This window comes from Schistocerca serialis, chromosome 4 (assembly GCF_023864345.2).
Source record: "Schistocerca serialis cubense isolate TAMUIC-IGC-003099 chromosome 4, iqSchSeri2.2, whole genome shotgun sequence".
In the NCBI taxonomy this organism is placed as follows: Eukaryota; Metazoa; Arthropoda; class Insecta; order Orthoptera; family Acrididae; genus Schistocerca; species Schistocerca serialis.
This window is the reverse complement of record NC_064641.1, coordinates 868,322,761-868,350,483: the sequence shown is the minus strand read 5'-3', so window position 1 is coordinate 868,350,483 and position 27,723 is coordinate 868,322,761.

The window sequence follows — 27,723 nt, the reverse complement described above, 5'->3', positions numbered from 1 at the left end:
AATGTTAGAACAGGTTTGAACTTTCTTTAATGCAGTTTCACGTAAGTTTGCACTTGCAGATGTACGCATACCGTCGTCCAGTAATGATAACTTCCAGTAGCAGGTTTCGGTCACTATTTTCAGCGTAGGGCCTGTTAGACGCTATCAACCACGTCGCCGGCAGAGCCTTGATGCAGCCACACGCAATCAGCCGACTCCACCGCCACGCCGACCACGCTATGAACATGGTAATACTGAAAACGCAAGCTTTCCTAGCTGCGCATTCTTCTTTCGCTTTCTTCAGTTTCCTTGCAATGTGTCAGATACTCATAAAGACGCAAGACACAGTATTCACCGTTTCCCCGCGAAGAGAGTCATATGTTCAGCTGTTTTTTTTTTTTTAATTGATTCCTCACTTATTACACCAGGTCAACCCATCTTGTGTAATTTATTTATATGTTAAATTAGAATGAAGTCATACAATGCTTATATTAAAAGGCAAATACCAGAGCAGGCACCTTATATAATTCACTTGTTGTGAGCTGTTGGTGCAAATTCAATTATATATATTTTTTAAAATACTTTCCACAGTATCTGGCGACCCAAACTTTCTGCTTTTGTTTATCATTACTTGAACAATTTGTATGTGATTGTTAAATGAATTGGATAAAATTTCAATAATTATTGCATATGCAGTTTAATGCAGTTTCACTCAATAAACCACATTTATGTAGAACAGCCCTCCTTGCATTTGGTTTATAGAATTATAATAAAATTCACACCTCTTTCTCCCTCCCACACGTGATATCTTGCAAGGTAAAGCACCATCTTTTGCTACTTCCATTGTGAAGTTTATATTCGAATGGAGCAAATTTAGATGCTGAAGAAACGTAGAGTATCAAGTCCATGTGACCACACCACAAATGTATCAGGCATATACCGCAGAAGACAAGAGGGTTTGAGAGTGGCTGACTGTAGTGCTATTTCTTCAGAGTCCTCCATAAAATATCTGGCCACCACAGGAGACAGAGGGCTTCCCATGGTCATAAAGTAAGAAGTATGTTGAAGTAAGCACGTGTTTAAATAATGCTGCTATGTCCTCCTGAAACTTGTTGCTAATGAGCTCCAAAGAGTCCTGCAAGGGGACCTTTGTAAATAGAGGCACAACATCCAAACTTACTAACAGATCCGATGATTGCAATCTGAGAGTCTTCAGGCGACATATGAAATATTCAGAGTTTCGAATGTGATGTTCGCACTTGCCTACGTGAGGTCCCAATAGTGATGACAGGTATTTGGCAACAAAATAAGTAGGTGCTCCTATGTTACTTACAATGGGACGGAGAGGCACCCCATTCTTAAGGATCTTGGCCAAAGAGTGTAGGAGGAACTGCAGCCTGTTGACGCAAACCCTTAGCGACTTTCACTGGAATCGAGCTCTTCCTGATGAGGTCCACAGTTTTTCTCTGGATCCTACCCGTAGGGTCACTTCTTAATTTACTATATGCAGGATCGTCGAGCAATTTGTATATCTTGCTGTTATATTCAGTGTGTGAGAGAAACACAGTAGCATTTTCTTTGTCAGCAGGTAAGATGACGATGTCTTGGTCTTCTCTCAATTCTCGTAGAGCATTTCTTTCAGCTGAGACGATGTTAAAGTTGGACCTCGTAGATGAAGCTTCATCTGTGCAACTTTCCAGTCTTTGGATACGGATCTTTCGTCTATCGAACAGTTGTATATGATTGTTAAGTATGGGGCTAATGCATCAGCGTACTCTGAAAGTAACCTAATTGGTATACATTCTGGACCATAAAACTTCCGCCCGCATCTCGTGGTCGTGCGGTAGCGTTCTCGCTTCCCACGCCCGGGTTCCCGGGTTCGATTCCCGGCGGGGTCAGGGATTTTCTCTGCCTCGTGATGGCTGGGTGTTGTGTGCTGTCTTTAGGTTAGTTCGGTTTAAGTAGTTCTAAGTTCTAGGGGACTGATGACCATAGATGTTAAGTCCCATAGTGCTCAGAGCCATTTGAACTATAAAACTTCCTTTTATTAAGTGTGTAAGTTGCTTCATTATTTCGAGGATATTTACTTCTACGTTACTCATGTTGGCAGCTGTTCTCGATTAGAATTCTGGAATATTTACTTCGTCTTCTTTTGTGAATACATTTCGAAAGGCTGTGTTCAGTAACTCTGCTTTGGCAGCACTGTCTTCGATAGTATTGAACCGTGGCGGCTCATATCGATAGTGCCACTCTGGTGGTTTATCTTTCCTGCCACGGTCAGGGCGGTAAGCAGCGCCCTCTGGGGCCTACGCGAGGAGTAACGAGGCGAGGTCCTGTGGGGGGTGTGCTCCGGGACGTGGTGCAAGACCGTTGTCGGGTTGACGCAGCGAGTGTGGGACCGGACCTATCCCATGGAGATATACAAGTTGGCTCTGAACGGAAGGCGCCGTAGCAAGCAGCGGGAAGCGGGCGTCCTGTAATTTGTGTGAAGGAGTAACGATTTTTGCATTGGATGTCCCAGTGGTTCCCGAGAGTTGCGGTGGCTGCTTGCGGAGAAGAGAATTGGTAAGAGCTTGTGTCTACGCTCTTTTCCGTACGATGTTGCTGCCTGCCGTTATAAACAGGGGAAATTCAGGCGCTTGCATTGACTATACGGGAACTGGTGATGTAAAATTACATTTGCGATTGAGTCTCACTTGTACTGTGACAATTTAGAGGCGAAAACTGTGGTGGTTTCATTAGGGCTGGTTCTTTGCTGTGCAACTAAGGGAGTCAGTTATTTGGGGCAACTGAGGGAGCACCATTATGTTGGTCTAAGTGATACGTTCTCCACGTTTTGTCAATGGCTTTGCGGATTGAAATCGTAGGGGAGTACACGTGTGAGTAATTTGCTATTGTATTGATGGTTATGTTGTAAAGACTGTTCTCTGGTGCGTTAAATCAAGCGCGGATTTGTAGCCAATCTAAGCAGAAGTTACCATTGCTACTTGCTTATGTGCTACTGTCCTTATGACTGGCGTTGTTTGTCTTTTGATTGTGGATGTGCTCACGTTAAAAAAAGAAAATTACGGCTACTATTCATAAGGATTGCCTAGTAAGGAAATTGCTTAAGCTTTTATCATATGCTGGTCTGTTTGCCTATCACATTGGCTTTCTATGCAGTAACGGAAGGAATGTGTATGGTGGTTCAGGATTTCAGGCTGACGAGTATTTGAACTGGTGTTGGGGTTAAGGGCGAGATCAGCATCCCGCAAACCCGCATGCTGCGCGTGGTTAAATGTTCCGCTATTGGGGAGCCAGCTCTCTGTTCTTGGATTTTGTAAGGATACGTGGTGAGTGCATCGCTGTAGTTTTTCACGTGCTAAATTGTGGGGTGTCGGTGCCGTCCTAGGGCTAGACTTGTGATGTATCTTATGTTGAAAGGGAATTAACTGTACCAAACTTAAGAGAGCTTGTAATTTGTTTTAGGTCTGTACATGGAATTATGTTGATATTTTGTCGATTGCAGCAATAACTCCCTGTGTGGGGAGATCCTCTGAGGGACTTGTATTGTACTGTTGCAGTACAGTCCATCTGAAACGTGCTGCTTAAAACTTGGGTCTGCAGCTCTCTGAAGTTATATATTACTGTTTAATCTTAAATGTCTTGGATGTAATATGGTTGTTGAGGATTGTGTAATTAATTTTGATCGCTGGTTGCTTAAAGGAAGTATTTCGTTTTAAAATATGTGCTCTGTCAGAGCCTATTTAAATATGATTCTAACTCATCATTCAAATTCTCTAGTCTTGCTTTCTTAAAAGGCTTTCAGTTAAATGATTGCTATTTGCCTGTTTAAATGTTTGAGTGACTTAAAGGAAAAGAATATTATTTTGTAATTTGTACTGATTGTTCCTTTTGGGTAATACCTGACTTATGTGTTCAATAAATGAGTGTCTAGTCAATGATGATGCACTGTTCTGTTGCTAGCCTACCCCTTCCACTCCACAGCCTATTCAGCTGCTTTGTGTCGAAATTGTGTTCAGAACACCGCTCTGACCTGACACCTCAAGTATCTCCATTGTTATCGCACAGAGAAGGCATTGATTGTTTCTTGCCGCTAACATATTTCACACATGACCAGAATCTCTTTGGATTTTCTGCCAGGTTTCGAGACAAAGTTTCGTTGTTTAAACTGTTAAAAGCATCTCGCATTGGAGTCCGCGCTAAATATCGAGCTTCAGTAGAAGGTCGCCAATCCTGGGGATTTTGTGTCTCTTTCAATTTGGCATGTTCGTTTCGTTGTTTCTGCAACAGTGTTCTGACCCGTTTTGTGTATCAGGGAGGATCAGCTCCGTCGTTTATTTGGTATAAGTCTCTGAATTGCTGCCGCTACTATTTCTTTGAATTCATACCACATCTGGTCTACACTTATTAATTTTGAGGGAGTGGAGATTGTCTGTCAGAAAGGCGTCAAGTGAATTTTTATCTGCTTTTTTGCATAGGTATATTTTTCGCTTATTTCTGGAGGATTTGGGGGTTACAGTATTCAATCTCACTACGACAACCCTGTGTTCACTAATCCCTCTATCGGTTTTGATGCTCGTTATTAACTCATGATTGTTTGTTGCTAAGAGGTCAAGTGTGTTTCAACAATCGTTTACTGCGCGCGTGGGCTTATGAGTTAACTACTCGAAATAAATTTTCAGAGAATGCATTTAGCACAATTTCGGATGATGTTTTACGCTTACTTCCTGAATTAAATATGTATTTTTCCAACATATGGAGGGAAAATTAAAGTCATGGGTACGTGTTTGAAATCAAATTCGACTTTTCTTTTAACCTTTCAGCAACTGTATCATCTGAATTGGGAGGTCGGTAAAAGGATCGAATTATTATTTTATTCCGGTTGCCAACAATGACCTCTGCTCATACTAACTCACAGGAACTTTCTACTTCAATTTCGCGACAAGATAAACTACTCCTAACAAAGATGCCACTGCCAACCGTGTTTAGGTTATCCTTTGGGAACACTGTTAGGTTCTTAGCAAAAATTTCGGCTGAGCTTATCTCCGGCTTTCGCCAGCTTTCAGTGCCTATAAAGATTTGAGCATCAGTGTTTTCTATTAGCGCTTAAACTTCTGGTACTTTCCTAACACAGCTACGACAATTTACAACTGTTATACCGATGGTTCCTGTATCTACGTTCTTTCTGTGTTCGGCCTGCACGCATTGTGACTGAAGCCCTTCTTGTGTTTCCCCGAGACCAACTATCACAAAAAAACCGCCGCCCAGTCCACGCCACACAGCCCCTGCTACCCATGCAGCCGCCTTTTGCTTATAGTGGACACCTGGCCTACGCAGTGGAACCCAAAACGCAACCACCCTAGGCGCAAATCGAGGAATATGCAGCCTGCACGGTCGCAGAACCGCCTCAGCCTCTGATTCAGACCCTCCACTTGACTCTGTACCAGAGCTCCGCAGTCGGTCCTGTCGACTATGCTGCAGATAGTGATCTGCTTTCATCTTGCAAGCAAGACTGGCAGCCTTTCCCACTTCTGTTAGCGTCTCTAAACCAGAGAGAATCTCTTCTGATCCATAGTGACACCCATCATTGGTACTGACGTGAGCAACCTCCCACAGTTGGCTGCACCCTGTGCCCTTCATGGCATCTGGGAGGACCCTTTCCACATCTGGAGTGACTCCACCCGGTATGGACACGGAGTGTGCGCATAGGTTTTCTTGCCCTTCTTGTCAGCCAAGTCCCTAAGGGGCCCCATAACGCGCCTAACGTTGGAGCTCCCAACTACCTATAATCCCACCCTCTGTGATTGCCCGAATCTTGCAGGCTGAGTGGTTCCCTCTGAAACAGGATGGGCGACAGCGTCTGGCTCAGCGACAGTATCAGCCACAGACAGCACCTGGAACCTGTTTGTCAGACAAACCGAGGAGGCCCTATGTGCGACCGCCTGTGAAGTCTTTCGCTGCCTGCTATGCCCCGGGGCGACCTCCCACTCGACCACAAATGAGAGGTCAACCTCAGTGTGAGCAGTAACTGGGATGGCCACTGCTCAGGACCGAACGGAGGACTTTGACGTGCTACACATTCGTTGGATCCCCACGGTCGGCTCACAGTAGTGGTGCCCATCTACTGCAGCCTCGAGCTGTGTAACCAAGGCCATCACAGTCTGGAGCTGAGAGCGAAGCGTCACCAACTTGGCTCGCAGTTCCCATCCATACTAAAGACCGTGGAAACGAAACTATACAGATAAACGGACTGTCGACTCGCGCTGCGCAACTCTACTATAGACCCTGAAAAAAAGTAGGAACTGTGTGTAATAAATTAGATTAATATGCAGAGATTGAAAAACATAACTACCGAAGCACTCAGGTGAAAAAATAATTTGCCCCTGATTAGGAACTTGTAATATGTCACAAAATCGGTTTACATTCCGATGCAAACGAAAATGCGAGAACTGTGGCTATTAGATATTAAATTAACACGCAGAAACTCAAGCAACTAAAGGACTCAGATGATGTTATAAAATTCGCTCCTGGTTAGGAACTCGTAAAAGTCACAGAGTCGGCTACTTACCTGTTTCTGCTTGTGTCTTCTGTTACTGAAGCAATTTATGGTGTCTGTAATGTCTCTGGCATCCCCTTTTATTAACAGTAACATGGGATCTAAATATCTCCTGACAGGTTTTCAGGGCACTTGATCCAGCAATGAGAGAAGTATTCGAGTGGGAGGGATGGAGGGGGGGGGGGGGGAGGTAGGAAGTGGGAGGGCATAACAAATTTTATGCAGCAGATGTTCACATTTTACTCATCAAGAATGAAGTTCCTGCGTTCTCAATTAAATTTTTGTAATGTGTGACCTCACCATATGTATTGTAATTACTATGGTTACAGCCCCGACGCGATAAAACACCTGTAAGAATTTTATTGTGATATACCGCGGCTGCGACCGCCTATGCCCTTATACAGGGTGGGGCAAATAAAAGTGGCCCGGACGAGTGTATATGACTGGACGTGAATGCATGGGTATAACTACACCCCGTGTCGCGCACACCACGACTAGTTCCGCCATTTGATTCACACCAGTTCAGAGCGTAGTACGGGCTGTGTCACTGTAAGTGGAGCAGTGCAAAAGGGAACAATGGAACGCACAGTGAAGCAGCAGATGTTCGTTGTCGAAAATTACGTGACAACGAAATCGTGGGAGCGTTGTGGTCACTTGTTTGCTGAGAAGTGTAACGGTGTCAAAGCGCCAGCAAAGAGTGCGATGCAACATTATCTCCCCAAGTGGTATCAGAGAGGATTTGTTTTGGACAAGTCAAAAAACATTCCGAAACATGCCCGCACACCAGAAAATGTGGCTGCAGTTCACCAGATTCCTTCCAAATGAACCCGACGCCTGTCGCATGAAGCCGACATATCACATCGATCAAGCAGACGAATGCTCCACCCGGACGCGCACATGCATCCCCACAGAGTGGTTCATGCATTCAAACCAGCAGACGCTCCGCAGCACCTCCAGTATTGTGAGTAGCTGTTCACTGAGATAACAATGATTGGCTTGATATGGATATGTTCTTTGTAATGAGGCCTGGTTTCACCTCAGTGGTTATGTCAACTCATAGAATCACAGCTTCTGGCAACGGAGAATCTGCATAACTTCCACTAAACACTATTGCAAGGACCGAAGGTTGGGATTTGGTGTGCAAAGCCTGCACGCCGCATTATTGGACCCATCTTATTTCATCAGACCCTGACTTCGGTGTGTTACATTGCAAGCATTTTGAAATCACTTGTAGCAGATTTAACGGAGGAGGAAAAGACCTACACTTACTTCCGACAGGATGGAGCAACTGCCCATACAGCCGGCCGAACCTTCGAGCACATTTGCACAATCATCACGCCTGACAGAGTTGTTTCCAGAGGTCAGTCCGGTCTCGGCCCTAGCTGGTCACCCAGATCACCATATCTGTCAGTGAGCGATTGCATTGTGTGGGGACCCCCGAAGTCTAACGTATATCGCAACAACCCTTATAGTCTTCAAGAACGGCAGTACAACATTTTGGATGAGACTGCAGCAATTCCAGCAGTCCAAATTCCATCCACCTTCAGAAACTTGCTGACCAAAAGTGCCAACTATCAACTTCTGCTATAGTTAGTGCTGTATTTCCTTTCCTCTGCTGTGTTCCTTTGTTCCCTGGAACTCTGTTCTCCAGGCCACTTTTATTTGCCTCACCCTGTATTTCTGTTGTTACAACACTGCCCATTAAAATTGCTACACCAAGAAGAAATGCAGAAGATAAACGGGTATTCATTGGACAAATATATTATACTATAATTGACATATGATTATGTTTTCACGCAATTTGAGTGCATAGATACTGAGAAATCAGTATGCAGAACAACCACCTCTGGCCGTAATAACGGCCATGATACGCCTGGGCATTGAGTCAGACAGAGCTTGGATGACGTGTACAGGTACAGCTGCCCATGCAGTTTCAACAAGATACCACAGGTCATCAGGAGTAGTGACTGGCGTATTGTGACGAGCCAGTTGCTCGGCCACCATTGACCAGACGTTTTCAGTTGGTGAGAGACCTGGAGAATGTGCTGGCCAGGGCAGCAGTCGAACATTTTCTGTATGCAGAAAGGCCCGTACAGGACCTGCAACATACGATCGTGGATTATCCTTCTGAAATGTAGGGTTTCGCAGGGATCGAATGAAGGGTAGAGCCACGGGTCGTAACACATCTGAAATGTAACGTCCACTGTTCAAAGTGCCGTCAATGCGAAGAAGAGGTGACCAAGACGTGTAACCAATGGCAGCCCATACCATCATGGCGATGACGAATACACGCTTCCAATGTCCGTTCACCGCGATGTCGCCAAACACGGATGCGACCATCATGATGCTGTAAACAGAACCTGGATTCATCCGAAAAAATGACGTTGTGCCATTCGTGCACCCAGGTTCGTCGTTGAGTACACTATCGCAGGCGCTGCTGTCTGTGATGCAACGTCAAGGGTAACCGCAGCCATGGCCTACGAGCTGATAGTCCATGGTCCTGCATACGTCGTCGAACTGTTCGTGCAGATGGTTGTTGTCTTGCAAACGTCCCCATCTGTTGACTCAGGGATCGAGACGTGGCTGAACAATCCGTTGCAGCTATGCGGATAAGATGCCTGTCATCTCGACTGCTAGAGATACGAGGCCGTTGGGATCCAGCACGGCGTTCCGTATAACCCTCCTGAACCCACCGATTCCACATTCTGCTAACAGTCATTGGATCTCGACCAACGCGAGCAGCAATTTCTCCATGCGATAAACCGCAATCGCGATAGGCTACAATCCGACCTTTATCAAAGTCGTAAACGTGATGGTACGCATTTCTCCTCGTTACGCGACTCATCACAACAACGTTTCGCCAAGCAACGCTGGTCAACTGCTATTTGTGTATGAGAAATTGGTTGGAAGCTTTCCTCATGTCAGCACGTTGTACGAGTCGCCACCGGCGCCGAACTTGGGTGAATGCTCTGAAAAGCTAATCATTTGCATATCACAGCATCTTCTTCCTGTCGGTTAAATTTCGCGCCTGTAGCGCGTCATCTTCGCGGTGTAGCAATTTTAATGGCCAGTATTGTTGTTCATATCCACTCTGGCTTCTTCTTCGAGTGTTCTAGCCAAGAGGCTGGTACCTCGCTGGTACTGCAAGGTTGTTGGTTCCATTAATGGCCTGAGGCGAACAGTGGCGCTTACGCCAGGCAGTGGCGAGCAGAAGGTGCGGCAATTAGCCGCCAAGAGTGGCCTCCTATCCGATCGGCGCGCTCTCCAGACCACCGGCGGCCGGCGCGGCGCAGCACTCGCCGCCGCTCCGGAGAGCCTGAAATATTCAGCGGACAAGCTGCCTCGTTTGCCGCTCGCTTTACGGCCGCCAAATACTCGCGCCGGCCGCTGCGGCTATCCGCCCGATGCCGGAACACGCAATTCAACACAGCACGCGCCGCTACGCCACTAAATGACTGCACCGCAACGCGCAGCGCCGCTTTAAAATGGATTTCGCTTGTTCGCCAGGCTTTCCTCCATTCCCTCACTCTTTTTTTCTGCGCCGGGCAGTTTCGACACGTCTCTAGAGTGCACTTGCTAGTCACTAGTCGTGTTACAATAGTTGGTCTGCGATGCGACATTTACCTCTTCAACAGCACGTTGCAGCCTGCTTGCCCAAAGTGGAAATAAAATGTTGAAAATAAACAGTAACAAATGAAAAATCTGTTGGTCATAAATTTTTAAAACACATCATTAATAATTCATCACTAACCTATACTCTAAACAGGCACAACATTCATCCCGTGTGCCTCTGTAATGCCTTCCAGGGTGAACAACTCTTTTACTCTCAGTATTTCATATACAGTAATTAATAATTGCCGGAGTTTAAAATTTTAAATAATCGCGGCATTAAGACGTGTAAGCTTACGTTTCAGTTTGAACAAAGTAAGCCAAGTTTTAAAGCCAGAAGTTGTAATACACTAGGAAAGAAAAAAACGCACCATCCAAATGAGATGGAAACAGGTAAAGTAACGCACATGTACAGACAAATAAATGAACACGATTTCAGAAATTTTGGATGAAATTATTCAAGAGAAAGCGCTTCACAAACTGAGCAATCCAGTAGCTTGGTGGTCCACTTGTGGCCCTTGCGCGAGCAGTTATTCGGGCTGGTGTACTGATTAATAGAATTGAATGTCATAGATAGGGGTGTCTTTTCTCTGAATGAAAATTTAAATTCTATTTTTAAGTTAAGGGAAAGTACTAGTTAATCTTTGACTTGGTGATATGATGCAAAAGTAAAAAGGAATTAGTTTTCTTACTCAGGAGGGGATTAAAGTGTCATGAAATACGCAACTATAATCTCCGATAAGTGAGAATTTTAACATGTCAGCCAGAGATATTTGCACTTGCTGATCTCGGTGCTACCAGGGGAGTATCTCATGCTAGTAAAATGCCTGGCTGCTTTGATATTTTGGACCAAAATAGAATGTCATGTGACTAGCTGCTTGTATATTCCTGACAAACAGCATATGAAGAGCTGATTTGGAATACTATACTTGAGTGGAATGTGATTTTATATTCGTAGGTATAAAATGTGCGTACTTTTCCTCTCTTTGATCCCTGAGTTATCTGTATGCACTAAACAAATTGCTGAGAATCCTAAACAGGCCGAATGCTACTAAAGGGAAAAATATTGTGCTAATTACATATGAGTTATGCAGAAGAATTTTTTCCTGGAAGGATAAAAGCATGTGATTGCTGTTTTTGTAACATGTGTGGTTTGTGACCACATTGTAGAAACAGTCTCAAGATTAGTTGCAATTTACGTGGCCAAGATAATTGTCATTGTGCATTAAATACTGAAAAATGTATTACAGTATACAGGGTGTTACAAAAAGGTACGGCCAAACTTTCAGGAAACATTCCTCACACACAAATAAAGAAAAGATGTTATGTGGACATGTGTCCGGAAACGCTTAATTTCCATGTTAGTTTCGTCATTCCAACGTGATCAAATTTTAAATTTTCACAATCAACATGTGTGGGCTAATGAGAATCCGCACGCAATTGCGCAATCACGTCATCAACACAAATTTTCTGTGAACGTTTGGGCAGGCATTGTTGGTGATGTCTTGATTGGGCCCCATGTTCTTCCACCTATGCTCGTTGGAGCACGTTATCATGATTTCATACGGGATACTCTACCTGTGCTGCTAGAACATGTGCCTTTACAAGTACGGCACAACATGTGGTTCATGCACGATGGAGCTCCTGCACATTTCAGTCGAAGTGTTCGTATACTTCTCAACAACAGTTTCGGTGACCGATGGATTAGTAGAGGCGGACCAATTCCATGGCCTCCACGCTCTCCTGACCTCAACCCTCTTGACTTTCATTTATGGGGGCATTTGAAAGCTGTTGTCTACGCAACCCCGGTACCAAATGTAGAGAATCTTCGTGCTCGTATTGTGGACGGCTGTGATACAATACGTCATTCTCCAGGGCTGCATCAGCGCATCAGGGATTCCATGCGACGGAGGGTGGATGCATGTATCCTCGCTAACGGAGGACATTTTGAACATTTCCTGTAACAAAATGTTTGAAGTCATGCTGGTACGTTCTGTTGCTGTGTGTTTCCATTCCATGATTAATGTGATTTGAAGAGAAGTAATAAAATGAGCTTTAACTTGGAAAGTAAGCGTTTCCGGACACATGTCCACATAACTTATTTTCTTTCTTTGTGTGTGAGGAATGTTTCCTGAAAGTGTGACCGTACCTTTTTGTAACACCCTGTATAAGTTTTTCCTGCGAAATTGATACCATAAGAGTATGCCAACACTACTAGTGTATCAGATACTACTTTAAATACATTAATACAGATATTTTAAATATAATTACTTCTCTATGCATATAAATTACTTTAATCAAATCCAGGATGGAATGTAACAATACGAGAGAAGGAAAGTTGCTACCATATAGCGGAGATGCTGAGTCGCGATAGGCACAATAAAAAGATTCACACAATCATAGCTTTCGGCCATTAAGGCCTTTGTCAGCAGTAGACACACATACACACACGCACACACACACTCACGCAAGCGCAACTTGCGCACACGTCTGCAGTCTCAGAGAGCTGAAACTACACTCAGTAGTGGCGACTCAGCATCTCCGCTATATGGTGAGTAGCAACTTTCCTTCTCTCGTATTGTTAAATTACTTTAATGTTGTATAATTGTTTGTCTAAAAATTTTAAAATTAATAAATACTTTTCTGCTAGCACCTGGTGTGTGACACATAACTGTCACATTTTCCTAGGTGTCTGTGTCATTAATAAAGGTAGTTTGAACTCTTTCATCCCAGAGAAGTTAAAACTATTAAGATTTAGGGCCCAAGATTCTCTCCAACTGCCAAGTTAGAGCGTCAAAATCCCTATCTGTTTGGAATACCTTGCTCATGACTCCACCTGCAGAGAAAATCTGGCGACCTTGTCACCCAAGGTAAGGATTGACCAGCATGTAGGCAAGCAATAGAAACTCTCGCCATGTGTGAGCAGGCATTAAGAAACGCTTGACCCGGATGGGTTGCCTCGAAGCGCAACAAAACATGGCGTAGCATATCATCGACGTACCGCTGTGATGTAGGGATGCTGCCGGTGACATCCAAAGGCGTCCTAAAAAGAAATAGCACCTCAGGCCGTTACCCTTATTTGTCGTGTGTAACACCCCAAGGACAAAAACCCCTATTAACAAACTTTGTGAAAACTTAAAGTAGGGAAGTGAGTCATCTTGACAGTGACAACAACTATTGGTGATAAAAAAATAATTACACTCATAATGTTTTGATTAACAACTGTAACACTTAAATACTGAGAGTAACATACAAAAGAGGAGATGAAAGGAAAGGGATGCCATGCATTATCTTTTAAACATCTATAGAATAAATTTACATTCATATGAACGAAGGTTAAATCCACAGAGGTAATTCGGTCAAAGATAACACTTAGCAATGAAGAGAGTTGTAGCCACATCTAAAAGGAAATTCAATGCGCCTACAATGCCACTCGGATATGGAAATGTTTACTTAGTTCCTCTTGACCCGCTCTAGAGTACTATTGCGATAGTCTTCTAGAAGCAAACGCTATTAGATTGTTTCAGTTGTGAAAGTTCGATAGTTCGTGAGGGAGAGGCTAAAGCCATACCCAGTCATTCGACTGAATAAAGTAATCTTTACCGTTATCAACGCGACGGTGATTTTAATTGATGCTGATTTACTGGACTTAACCTTCGGACTGAAGAACAGTTGCGGACTTGATAGTAGTGGATCAGTGACACGAAAACTAGTCGTAGTCATGAGTAGGACGCAATAATAAAAAGTCATCAAGAAAACCAATATGTCGTTCAATCAAAAGTTGTTGTCAACGTCACGATTACTGGACTGACGAGAAGTTAATCTTGAATGACATATCGGTGTGTGTGCGTGATAGGGACAAAAAATTAATTACAAAAAGATTAATAAACTATTAGTCAAGAGATAAATCAGATGTGTCGCCAACATGATTCATGGAATAATATTACGCGTGTTCATGGTAGTGATTGAGTCTTTTAAAAATTTTAAGTGACTGTGTAAAGACAGGAATAAGACAGTGAAAGGTAAATAATATAAAATTCACCATTACGGCGTGTTACAAGGACGTTACTTCAACATAAGTGATCTCTGGAGTTACGTTGGACCCTTGTTAATAATTTGAAGTAGCCACGGCCGGCATAGCGACGGAATTACGAACAGCAATTATTAATCCTCGCTAAGGATGATGTGAACAACGACCGTGATGATAGGATTAAGAACCAAGATTTCACTGCTCAACAAAACTAACCGGGCATAAGATAAAAGATAAACGATTGCAATTGATCAGTTGACACAAACTGGTATGACTGTTACGGACGAACAATAGAATATTTCTTAACTAAACGAGGAGCTGTGTTTTACGAGAGTTACAGGTGCTGTTCCACGTCATACTGACGCGGACGAACATCATTACGAGTCGCGGCTCCTCCCGACGAGTGCAGAAGGAGGGAAGTGACGTCACACGTGCTGTATAGTGGGTGACAGATTGGTAACCCACCGCTGCCTGGGGCGCATCCGGATACGTATTCGCTAGCCATCGGGGCTCAGTTCGAAACGGGACTCTTCACTGAAGACAATTCTACTAAAGTCAATGAGATTGCAGGCCAGAGACGTCTTTGGACACTCTCCAACCCGACAACCAGGAGTGTTGGCCTGAGGTGTCATTCATTTTCACAGCAGAACTAATTTGATTGTCGTCCGGGGCACGCTTATAGCAGAGAGGTACGTCCACAATATTCTACGCCTCGTCTTGTTGCCCTCCATCGCAAGCCACCCTCGGCTTACTTTTCAGCAAGATAATGCTCGATCGCACAACGCGAGAGTTACTACTGCTTGTCTTCGCGCTTGCCAAACCCTATCTTGGCCAGCACAGTAGTCGGTTCTCTACCCAACCAACTCGGGATTTGACGATCTCTCGAGAAAATTGCACAGAATTTGGAACGACATCGCTCAGGAGGACATCCAATTACCCTGTCAATGCCAAACCGAATGTGTTTGCATATGGACATGAAGACTCACTTGATCAATTTGCGAAGCTTTTGCTCCTGAATAAATCATCCAGTTATCCTCAAACTGCAATCATCTGTGCGTCTATATACACTATGTGATCAAAAGTATCCGGACACCTGACTGAAAATAACTTACAAGTTCGTGGCGCCCTTCATCTGTAATGCTGGAATTCAGTATGGTGTTGGCCCACCTTCGCCTTGATGACAGCTTCCATTCTCGCAGGGATATGTTGAATCAGGTGCTGGAGGGTTTCTTGGGGACTGGTAGTCCATTCTTCACGGAGTGCTGCACTGAGGAGAGATATCGATGTCGCTCGGTGAGGCCTGGCACGAAGTTGGCGTTCCAAAGCATCCCAAGGGTGTGCTATAGGATTCTGGTCAGGACTCTGTGCAGGCCAGCCAATTACAGGGATGTTATTGTCGTGTAACCACTCCCCCACAGGCCGTGCATTATCAACGGGTGCTCAATCGTGTTGAAGGATGCAATCGCCATCCCCGAATTGCTCTTCAACAGTGGGAAGCAAGAAGTTGCTTAAAACATCAATGTAGGCCTGTGCTGTGATAGTGCCACGCGAAACAAGGGGTGCAAGCCCCCTCCATGTGAAACATGACCACACCATGACACCACCGCCTCCGAATTTTACTGTTGGCAATATACACGCTGGAAGATGACGTTCACCGGGCATTCGCCATGCCCACACCCTGCCATCGGATCGCCACATTGTGTATCGTGATTCATCACTTCACATATTGTTTTTCCACTGTTCAGTCGTCCAATGTTTACGCTCCTTACACCAAGCGAGGCGTCGTTTGGCTTTTACTGGCGTGATGTGTCGCTTATGGGCAGCCGCTCGACCATGAAATCCAAGTTTTCTCACCTCCCGCCTAACTTCCATAGTACTTGCAGTGGGTCCTGATGCAGTCTGAAATTCATGCGTGATGGTCTGGATATATGTCTGCCTTTTACACATTACGACCCTATTCAGCTGTCGCCGGTCTCTGTCAGTCAACAGACGAGGTCGGCCTGTACGCTTTTGTGCTGTATGTGTCCCTTCACGTTTCCACTTCACTATCACATTGGAAACAGTGGACCTAGGGATGTTTTGGGAGAGCGGAAATCTCGCGGTCAGACGTATGACACAAGTGACACCGAACCAGCTGACCATGAGTTTAGCGGAGCGCCCCATTCTGCTTTCTCACGATGTCTAATGACTACTGAGGTCGCTGATATGGAGTACCTGGCAGTAGGTGTCATTACAATGCACCTGATATGGAAAACGTATGTTTTTGATGGTGTCCGGATACTTTTGATCACATACTGTGTACTTCACATCTACCAACTTACATCCATTCACATAATTCCTTCACGGTGCGTCGTTTTCTTTCCAGCCTTTGAATTTAAATAATCAGGTAAATTGTGGAAGAGAGTGGATAATGAGATTTATTGTCAATTTTGTTTAACTGGTTAAGATTTCCAATTTCTTGGTTCATGTTAAATGCACCAAATAACATTTCCTCTAAAAAAAATGGCTCTGAGCACTATGGGACTTAACTGCTGAGGTCATCAGTCCCCGAGAACTTAGAACTACTTAAACCTAACTAACCTAAGGACATCACACACGTCCATTCCCGAGGCAGGATTTGAACCTGTGACCGTAGTGGTCGCGCGGTTCCAGATTGTAGCGCCTAGAACCGCTCGGCCACACAGGCCGGCACATTTCCTCTCTCTGAACTCTACTTAAGGAGGCGAAGTCTATACGAAAAGTATTCTTATTTCATGTATAATGTTTGCCTAGTTCATTGTTAGGATGAAACTGATTTTTATTGTCACTGAGAAGCAAATGAGTAGGAAAGAGGATGTTAGCATTCCAAAATCCTTAATAAGGGTTCTGTAAGATGAATGTTTGCTTTTGTCTCACATTTGTAGGGGACTAGAAAATAATTAACGCATGAAATAAATAAAATTATTCGATACTGCTCAATTCATTTCCATCTATGATGTGCTCAGCCAGATTTCTAGAAGGATAAAGAAGGAAATGAATATAAATATCAGTCTATTAGTGAACACAGTCACCAGTCAGAAGAGGCATAGAAGACATGTTGATTGAATTGCAGTTAGCTTTAGGACAGAATATTGGTTATGGATGGAGGCAAGATGAAACTTGTCAATAGGAAGAAAGAGCTTATTGGCATACTAAATACGAAAATGTGCAACATGCAGTAGCAGAAGCGAATGGAGTACATTGTCCCGTATGCAATATTGGTTGATACCAGAAGCAGAGTGGAGCAGGGGTAACACGTCGCTATTCAACGAAAGCTTTCTGAATGACATCGAAAATTCGTACAGAACTGAGAATTAAATCCTTGGAAATAAGCAGAGGAGTGTGTACTGTACTGAAGTTGCACGTGGAAAAGTGGAAGGTTCAGTGAATGATGTGACATATTTCGCCTTCGGCACAAGCAGGGACAGGTTGTCAGAAAATCAGCGAGTGACGTATTAAATATTTTCCCGTTTTCTCCAGCACAATGGCTTCATTAGCTTGTCATGTGCATAAACGAAGAGTCCCGCTGAGGCAATCTGCCATTTTCAAGTAACTCTACAAGAAACTATGTACAGTTTTATAAAATTGCAATAGACAAGTTAGGTGGCTTACGTCTATTTTTGTAGCTGTTTGGGTTTTTTATATGTCGCAATACAGTGTTTTAGAGTGTCTGCTGAGAGTGTGTTAGTTTTCGTGCTGTTGAAGCTTGTCAGAAATTCATAGATAGTACGCACTTCTTTTGACAGCACAATCCACTCCACTGACGCATCTTTACACTTAATTTACATTTTATATTCATGGAATTCCAGCGATGATAATTACATATAAATATCGTATTATTTTTTGTTTTCATGCACTGTACGAAGATATAAATTGTCTTGAGAGATCAACAGTTTTTTATTTATTTCGTTGCATCGTGAGGTGCTGAAAATTGTACTTTCCCTTTTAGAAACTCAGTAACGTGTTCTAAATATTGCTTGTGCTTTAGTTTCTTTTGCACATTAAGAATTTTGCTGGAAATGTGTCTGTGTGGATATAAATTTCGAGTTTTTCCAAAATATTCATTTTGTTTCCTTTAGGTACACGAAGTACAATTTACATTGCATTTCTATTTTTTGTGCTTACTGTATAGAATCGCGTAAGCATATGTAAATTATGGATTGATTTGTTTCAAAATTTCGCATGTTTTCTTTAAATCTAATTGACAAGTTCCTACCCCTTTGTCCGACATAAATCTGGTTATAATCATTGAATGAGATTTAATAAATTCTTGGGTTCGAAAAAACTGGAATTTTTATTTTCCCTGTTGGTATCTTTGTTTGCAAAGCGTTACTGGTTCAGCACGCCATTTTCGGATTCATTCATTTAAATATTTTATTGAGTTGGCCAATGTACGATGCCGTTGCGTAAGTATTTTTTGGATTTTTTCTCTTATCATTGTTATTTCTGTGTTTGTGTTTTGTACTTCTAGGTGTACAGATTGAATAAACAGAAAGGATAATTTCCAGTGCCTCCCGATGCCACGTTGTGAATAAAAACAATTGGACTCTGGAACGAATTTATATCTTTGCACAGAACATGAAGACATAGAACAATACAATTTTAATGCAATTATTATCGCTGAAATTCCGTGAAAGTGAAATGTAAATTCATTGGAAATATGTAATCTTGCCGTTAGACTAACATAAGTGCAAATAAAAAAGTGCGCACAATATATAAAGTTGGAAGACAGCAGCGTGAAAACTGGGACACAATCTCAATAGACATTCTGTACATAATATATTGTGACACATAAAAACGTAAATATCTACGAAAGTAGACGTAAGTCATGTAACTTACATTTTCTAATTCTATACAGAAAAAACTGTACGTTGTGTATTGCAGGATAACTTGAAAACGGCAAACTGTTCCAATGATACTCATCCTTTGCGTAAATAACGAGCTAATAAAATCACTGTGCAACATAAAAAGGGAAAATATTTACTGCTTCATTCGCTGACCTAATGATAGCTGCTGGTCATCCTGTAAAGAATCTTTCAGAATAGAAAATAAGTAAAACGGCACCCATTTCTTGACAGCACATTCTTCCGTGCTATGCACGATTTTAAATTGGAAGCGGTTTATTCAAGGTGCCTACAAGGTAGTAGTCTTTCACTTCTTGGCCTCAAAGAGCTGCTTTTCGCTCTACTTTTTTTCTTTTTCTTGTAGCACTACGTCAGGCGCGGTGTTCCGATGCGATTTTGATCGCACTAAATTGTAAAAGCTGTCGCCGATACAGCGGATTTACCCGCCATTTGTGTGCAAATCAGATACGTTAAATTTACCAAGTTCTTAGATTATAAAAGTGGGACAAGGATTGCCAACGATCGTGTTAACCCAGATCTTTCAGGAAAGTCGCTGCGCTGATCAGTTATTTCAAGTCACGAGACGGCATCTCGGATAAAGAACTGTCTGATTATGAGGCTATGTTAACTTTATGTTCACATCATCCGTCTGTCAAGCCTTTGGTGGTATCTTCCTGTCGATTCTATAGGGCACCTAAATTGCCCATCACTCTGTGTGGACCTATACTTTTGTTACAGTAAAAACAGTGCGAAGTGGTAAGGAGGGCTGAGAAATAGAATGGGGATTGCTAAAATAGTAAGATCTATGTGTATATTATAATGTTAGTGGCTCTGAGCTGAACCTGCGTATTACCCTCGTTTCACATAGCTTCACATCAATGTGCACGGAGCGCGATTAAAGTTTATCTTTTATATGTGACGGAGATAAGTGTTTTGAGGAGCATTAACAATTTTTATAATGTAAAATGTTCTGTAGAGTTTATAATAATTATTGTAATTCTAGGTATGAATTAAATAGTTATTATGTACCTGCTTATTGTACTAGAATGTAAGAAAATCGCCACGTTTTGGAATTCATTTTACCATCCAAAATGTGATAGCTGTTCTAAGAGCACGATTTGACAGTTGAAAGCAAGTCAGAGTTTAACTCTGTTACATTGTAACTCATACTGTTACAAACAACAGTTACCACTGGTTACTGAGCACTGATATAAATTACAACAGAATACATTATTCCGATTTTGTTTCGTTCAGTTATAAGACGTCGGAATTTAGTAGAGATAAGAATGAGAGATCAACCTTAAGAGACGCTGGTAATTAATTTTCCCTACACAGTGGTCAGCAACCAATCCAATGTGTATATCGTGATACCCGGAATAATAGTACCTGAGATTTAATGTGTTTTTCATACAAGAAAATAGCTTTCTAGACAACTCTTACACACACAAAAGCAGCGATTTTTTTGCTTCAATCATCGGTTTACCTTCGTCGGTAGATCGTTGCCTTACCACCTTTCTCATGCATACGTACACGCATCTCCGAAGGAATTTCTGTAACAATGCAGGTACTGCAGTGTCATGTTTATACGCCGACACTGTGCAAGCGACTTTCAATTCACATATCTCCCCTGCGCGGGAACATACATAATGAGTATACGAGTGCAGGCGACATACAGAAGTTGCGTGTGGTGCTGAGTCGCGATCGGGTAGCCTAATGGTAAGGCGACCGTTAGCGATATGCGGGAAATCAGGCTTCGAGTCCCGGTCCGAGAATAATTTTCACTGTCGTCATTCCATTGTAAAGCTGATGGTTATTCACATTCGCAACTCCGACTACATGTCATGTATTTCTCATGCATTCTTGTGGTTGGTGGCAAATTTTGTTCCCAGCAATGAAAAGTATAAAGAAATCGAAAGTTCTTTCCGTTTCGGTTATTATAAGTTCGTTATTTGATGCTCGTCCCTTCAGAATTTTCTTGTTTTCGGGGTTTACAATGTACGGTGGATATATAAGTGAATGAACGAAAATTTCGATGCGCTATGACATCCAATGGAACCGAGCTACTGTAGTATTTATCTTACATTTTCAAAACTACGGGCTATGCTTGGTTCCTTACAGATATCGTGGCTGCTACTGTGTCGACGTTGCTCAATATCTTTTTAATTTCGTTTCCTTTTCCACTGCTTTGTTAGGAATACTAAGATGCATATTTAAATTCAAAAATTGCGGTCATAGAACGCTTTAATCAGCATTCTACCTCATATACTGATACTGCAGCATGTTCGAAATAATCACAAGTCGTTTCTTTTTAAATGCAGTTTCATTTATCCATTTTTGTATACAAATTTCAAAATGTGTCAATTTCCATGATTGTTTTTACTCAGACTCAAGACCAGAACATTTTATTATTTACACTATGCCAGATACCAATAATATTTCAGGAATTATGTGACCACGAAGTCGTCAACTAAAGGATACAAATTTTCTCTCCAGTCCTTCATTTTTAGTTCGGTTTCCCTGAAACTGCTATTATATGACTCATAGATGTACATAAATGTTCTGTGTAATTCTAGAAACATATGTTTACTAGTATTGTTTTTAATTTTATTCTTCTCCAATAACTTTGTAATTTAAATACATTCAGTAGATTACTCACGTTAAATTTTAAGCGAATTTGTATCACTGCTACAAAAAAAAAAAAAAAAAAAGACTGTTGCTTGATTTTTTACTTACTTTTTGTTCAAGAACTTGGGACTTTGTGCGGCTCACAAGCCATCGAGATTTTGTCTCTGCGACTCGCGGGTACTGAAAACTTGCCATCCACTGCTCTAGATATCAGTCACGCTCACGTGTCCAGAAATGTGACACAAAAACGTTCCTGCGGCATGTTATAGGACGTGATCAGAATACTAAATCTACTCGCTACTATCTCCACTCTGGGGTACGTGTGCGAGCAATCGACCGCTACTCTCGGTATTGCCTTCCAATACCTTTGCTGCAGTCCCGTCTGTATTGGTGGGTGGACAAATTTGCGCTACTGTGATTACGTGACAAAAATCTGTTACTTGGTGAGAGTTGTTCGGTGGGCTGGTGGACCTGGAGGGAGGCAGGTGGTTTCGGAGGGGGGGGGGGGACGAGGTGGAGGGGGAGGCCGTCTTTTGGTACCTGAAGTTTGCAAAATAGCAGGTGTCGCTGGCCAACGGTTAAAGCAGTGGGACCCCAAGTTTGAGAGAGAAACCGTTCCAGTAAATCAGCGAGCGGGTACTAGTGGAAAAAGGAGTCAAATTAATCTTATATAAAGAGGATTAGTTATGATAAGTGAGACGTTAATTAATGTGTCTGGTTATCAGTTTTGTATGAGAAGCGAAAGTGAAACTACAGGATGTCCCAAAATTATTCACCCGATTTCACAAAAAATGCCTTTTATATGTATGAAGATAGAAACTGGGGGTGAATTTTGCTCAGTGTACAAGTGGTGAAACTGATGACCAGTTTCTGAATAAAATATGGGTCCTATGGTAACATAAAAGCAGCCCTGATGTTTGCAAGAATGTGGTTCCCCTGAGCAAGCTGTGCATCATACCTATCTACTGACAAAAGATTTCTGAGTATAAAACTTATACGAGGACGTGCTGAAAAGTAATGCCTCCGATTTTTTTTGTAAATCCTCTAAAGGCTTTTTAAATCAAACAAACGTTACTAACATTCTACATTTCTATTCTCTTCTCGACATAGTCACCATGGCGAGGAAACACATTCGCCCCCCCCCCCTCCCCCAACGAGAGGCCACTTCATGGGTACAGACACTGTAAGACGGAGCCACTACCTCACCTCTGCTTGCCCGATTGATCACTATCAAAATGAAGTCCTCTAAGGTGAATTAAGTTTTGGAAATAGACGAAAATCGGAATGGGACAAGTCGCGATCGTATGGACTGACAGGTGACAGTGAACGCAAGGCGTCGGATTATCGCAGAGGTCGCAGTGCTCGTATGTGGTTTGGCATTGCCGTGCTAAAAGAGATGATGCTCTGTGTGTGGGCAGATTCTTCCAGTTCGAAACTCGATCACGGCGCGCTATTTCTCAAGCACAGGCTTATCCACGTCACACAACGCCGTGTTACACCCTACAATTCGGAGCCCCCTAGTATCAGAGTGCTGCAAATACGTAGAGATGAAGAATAAAGATGTAGAATGTCAACAACGTTGGTTTTATTTTATTTTAAAAGCTTTAAGAATTTTCAAATAAAAAATTCGGAGGGATTACTTTTCAACACATCCTCGCATACGATGGTTGGAATTATAGTTACCTAATAAAAACCAAGCTGTGACCATGAAATTTGGTGCCAGTCTTTCTCTAAAATTCCATATTTGAACACATTTCAATGCGATACATTTTGTTCTGAATTGGATGATTTCCGGAATTCTTGTTGGCAAAAGTCTGAATTATGGCTGTTCAGGAAATGTTGTGCCTTTAAAATGACCTCGTCCTCATTTTAAAAACGTCTAGTTCCTGTATCCGAAGAAAGAGTAAAAAGGTAATGGTGGCACTGATGGTCAGTTTGATGGCCCAAAGGAGCAGCAGGGGGCACTGACCTGTGAAAAGTGATCTGAGGCGTTATTGTGGGGTAGAAACACCGCTCTGGACAGCTTATCTCGGCACCTTGTCTTGACATCCTGTGGTAATCCCGTCAGCAATATTCGGTAGTTTGCTCGGTTTCTTCCTTCGGAAAATAATTATAATGGTATTAGCAAAGCACATTCAGCATCTCCTTGCCGACGACTCTGAGGTCGGGTATTCGCCTTTCTCGGCGGTGGTGCGTCCGCGTGTGCCAATGTTTTCCTTTTTTCTCCTTTGTCTTGGAGTCATAGTGGATCACCTGGCACTCCTCCGTGGTGATTAAAGTCCTGACACGGCCGCAACAATTCCGATGCCGTTTCCGTTCGCCAGATTTTTAGAACGGGTGTCTGTGTTGCGGAATGCGTGCAAGATCTTGAAAACTGACCCATGAGGGATTTTCACTTTTTCCGCTATCACCTCGATTGTGATTCCCCCGTCTTCGAGCACCAGACGCTCCACTTTCTCGAAACACGGGTCCTTACGGAGAGGTAGTCTGTCAATTCGTAATTCACACTTGTTTGACCACACCGGAAGCGACAAAGCCACCTAAATACTGTGTCACGTACTGTCTGGCCACATTAATATGACCACCTTTTCGTGACCACCTTTTGGTGCGCGGACCACTGCGGAACATGCAGGAAGAGCGCCTGTGAGCCTCTGGAAGGTGAGAGATGTGTAGCAATGCCGATTCAAGAAGTGGCCACCTGCACTAAGGGTCTCGGTTGAGGATCCATGGCGCGAGGTGATCGTACACCTTCTCCATTGGGTTTAATTGGTGGGCAGGGGAATATGGTACACTCATCATGGTGCTCTTCGATCCACACACGTACACTGCTAGCTGTGTGACACGTTGGGTCGAGCTGTTGGTGGCTGCCGTGAGGAGGAAAAAGACACTGTATGTGGGACATGGTCTCCAAGTACTGATGCATACTTTATGCCATCCAGAATGACGAGATCAATCAGGAAAGGTCGCGAAAACATTCCCAAGACAATGACGCTCCCTCCTCCGACCTGAACCCGTACGTCGATTGTTTCAAGGCATTAGCTTTCAGTTCGCTGGAGCCTAAAAGGGCATTCATCTGAGTAGGCCACGTGTCGCCACCCAGTGCAAGTCCATTTGTGGTATTAGCGTGTAAACTCCATCGAGCCTTTGTCGCCGGGGTTGTAGTGATCAATCACACTTTACTCTGTGGCATTCGTGGAGAACGTCGCCTGCAGTCATTTATAGTGCCCGCTGTTAGGTACCGAGAACATTGTGTGTCAGCACTGGATATTTTCCCGTGATTGGGGTGTGGCTCCCTTATTGCGCTTAAGGAAACAATGTATGTGGTAGGGTACGAGAGCATCATATAGCGCCAGTACCACACACTAGAAAACCTGAGGGTATTGTATTGTATGTTAACCGGGGATCTAGAAACGGCGGAGAGGCTCCGTTCCCGCCGCAGCCGCAGTGGTCCACAGCCCCACGACGACTACCACAGTCCACGTCACCCCTCCGCCGCCCCACACCGAACCCATGGGTTATTGTGCGGTTCGGCCTCCGGTGGACCCCCCAGGGAACGTCTCAAAGCAGACGAGTGTAACCCCTATGTTTGCGTGGTAGAGTAATGGTGGTGTACGCGTACGTGGAGAACTTGTTTGCGCAGCAATCGCCGACATAGTGTAACAGGCGGAATAAGGGGAACCAGCCCGCATTCGCCGAGTCAGATGGAAAACCGCCTAAAAACCATCCACAGACTGGCCAGCTCACCGGACCTCGACTCAAATCCGCCGGGCGGATTCGTGTCGGGGACCAGGCGCTCCTTCCCGCCCGGAAAGCCGTGAGTTAGACCGCACGGTCAACCGGGCAGGCAAACCTGATGGTACTACACCTTGCTGAGAAGCAGCACAAGTTGAATCTACTTGAGGAGCTGGAAATTGTTAAACATCTCGGTGTTGAGAAAGACAGGTTGCTGAACGATCAACTGAACAGCACTAACCAAATATACTGTATTATCATAAAATGTTTCCAGTAATCGGAATGTTGCTGCACAGATTCTTTTATATCGACAGGATGACTCTCAGTTTGTCGTTTTTTGTGTGGAAAGTTGGGGTAACCATATTTTGGAGGGGAATTTTTAATGACTTTTTATCGAAGATGGCTTTACCTCTTTACGTTTTATAATTTATGTTTCTTTATTTTAACGACTAGAATACGTTTGTCTCTTGTTTGCGATGATTAAGAGTATATATGAAGATGGTATCTGTTCTTCATGTATACATTTCATTGTATTGTTTTAACTGTAATTTCTTGATTAAGATTGCCCCCGATCCTGGTGTCTTGCAGTTTTATCGATTGAGAATGCATACGCTATGAATGTACTCAAAAATTTAGTTATTTTACTCCCTTTGACGGAGTTTTAATGACATATTTTGGTTTGTTGTTTTTCATATAATCGTTTTACCTATTCTATATGCGGGGGTACTTTTATTTTATCTCATCTTTGGGTTTTATATGTCTGCATTGCTTTGTTTATGTGCGTTTTAATTACTAGTTTACTCAATTTTCTTTATCGAAAATGTGCCTTAAGCCGGTCATGTGCGCCACATAGATACTACTTGTCGCACTATACTACTATATCAATTTGTCATAGTAATGTTTGTGTGCTCGCCAAAACAGACGTTGTGCCGTGTGCGGCTCGTAGCGTGGTTTTGTAAGCGTGGCCGTATCTTGTAATTCCATGGCGGAGCATGCTGGTGTGCTCAACCAAACACACGATAAACGTGGAAAATTTTTCCACCACATATTTCTACTTCCTCGATGTTATTCTGAGTGTTTCTCTCCTTTCAATAGGTCCACTACATTGTTTAGATGTTTCATGACGGGTGGATTATGTATCTGGTTACCTTGGTGGTTATCTTACATTATATGTGGTTTATGACTGAATGGTCTCATATCCAGATACTTTTAGGAAAAATTTTACTACTTTTAGTTCACGTTGTGTCCGTAGCAGTGCAAGATAGGACCAAGCTCTTTTCCTCAATTTATTTTTAACTGGTTGGTTTATTCTCTTTGTACACAATCTGATGGTGCCCCAAAAGGGTGAAACGCATCATTGACATTAAATAATTTCGCAACCGAGACTGCTTTTTTTCCGGAAAGCATTTTATAGCGCTATGTACTGCGTACAGTAGATGAACCGTTCAGAGGCGATGACTGTACCAGCATGAAAATGCATCCGTCATTAGGCAGCATCTACACTGAAGAGGCAAAGAAACTGGAAAACCTGCCTAATATCGTGTTCGGGCCCCCGAGAGCACACAGAAGTGCCGCAACACAAATTGGCATGGACTCGACTAATGTCTGAAGTAGTGCTGGAGGGAATTCGCACCATGAATACTGCAGGGCTGTCCATAAGAGTACGAAGGGGTGAAGATCACTTCTGAATAGCACGTTGAAAGGCATCACAGATATGCTCAATAATGTTCATGTCTTGGGAGTTTGGTGATCAGCGGAAGTGTTTAAACTCAGAATGTTTCTGGAGCCACTCTGTAGCAATTGTGGACGTGTGGGCTGTCGCATTGTCCTGCTCGAATTGCCGATGTCCGTTGGAATGGGCAATATACATGAATAGATGCAGGTGATCATACAGGACGCTTACGTACATTTCACCTGTCAGAGTCGTAGGTAAACGTATCAGGGGTCCCATACCACTCCAACTGCAAATGGTTCAAATGGCTCTGAGCACTATGGGACTCAACTGCTGAGGTCATTAGTCCCCTAGAACTGAGAACTAGTTAAACCTAACTAACCTAAGGACATCACAAACATCCATGCCCGAGGCAGGATTCGAACCTGCGACCGTAGCGGTCTTGCGGTTCCAGACTGCAGCGCCTTTAACATCCCGGCCACTTCGGCCGGCCTCCAACTGCACACGCCCCACATAATTACAGAGTCTCCACCACCTTGAACAGTCCCCTACTGACATGCACGGTCCATGGATTCGTGAGGTTGTCTCCATACCCGTACACGCCCATCCGCTCGATACAATTTGAAACGAGACTCATCCGATTAGGCAATAAGTT